The sequence below is a fragment of the Leptopilina heterotoma genome, unplaced genomic scaffold (assembly GCF_015476425.1).
Source record: "Leptopilina heterotoma isolate Lh14 unplaced genomic scaffold, ASM1547642v1 Lhet_456, whole genome shotgun sequence".
Taxonomy (NCBI): domain Eukaryota; kingdom Metazoa; phylum Arthropoda; class Insecta; order Hymenoptera; family Figitidae; genus Leptopilina; species Leptopilina heterotoma.
Window position 1 is genome coordinate 6,862 of NW_025111090.1, and position 639 is coordinate 7,500.

The 639-nt window shown below is 52.9% G+C and overlaps 1 pseudogene; it reads right to left on the reverse strand.

Moving 5' to 3' along the window:
• Positions 1–311: 311 nt before the first annotated feature.
• The window catches only part of LOC122507273, a 2,830-nt pseudogene continuing 2,502 nt past the window's right edge, over positions 312–639 (reverse strand).

Here is a 639-nt window from a genome sequence, read left to right on the forward strand (position 1 = left end):
TCAGCGCACCACCCTTAAGTGAGGGAAGGCAATAAAATACATTTTAGTAATAAAAATCAGCATTCGTGCTAGTGATTGACTGCCCTCAACCATGCATCCCCTGGCCGCACGGCTCAAGCTTGGGATTGGGGGGGACCATATAGAGGGTCCCCATCTCGCGACCGGGCGGTAAAGCCAAGTCCCCGGTCAACAGATGTGCAACGTTCCTCTGTCACGCATTACAGAGGTCGTTGAAGCACACCTGTTGATTACGGTATTAGGATATGAGCAGCGCTTACTCATACCCAGCTCAGGCACCCTGGGTTCGCCATACCCATAGTGAGGACCGAAGCCCCCACCCCCTGGGGGGAGTAGATAGGGACAGCGGGAATCTCGTTAATCCATTCATGCGCGTCACTAATTAGATGACGAGGCATTTGGCTACCTTAAGAGAGTCATAGTTACTCCCGCCGTTTACCCGCGCTTGCTTGAATTTCTTCACGTTGACATTCAGAGCACTGGGCAGAAATCACATTGCGTCAACACCCGCGAGGGCCATCGCAATGCTTTGTTTTAATTAGACAGTCGGATTCCCCTTGTCCGTGCCAGTTCTGAGCTGAGCGTTGAATGGCGGCCGAAGAGGACGACCACGACGGCAGA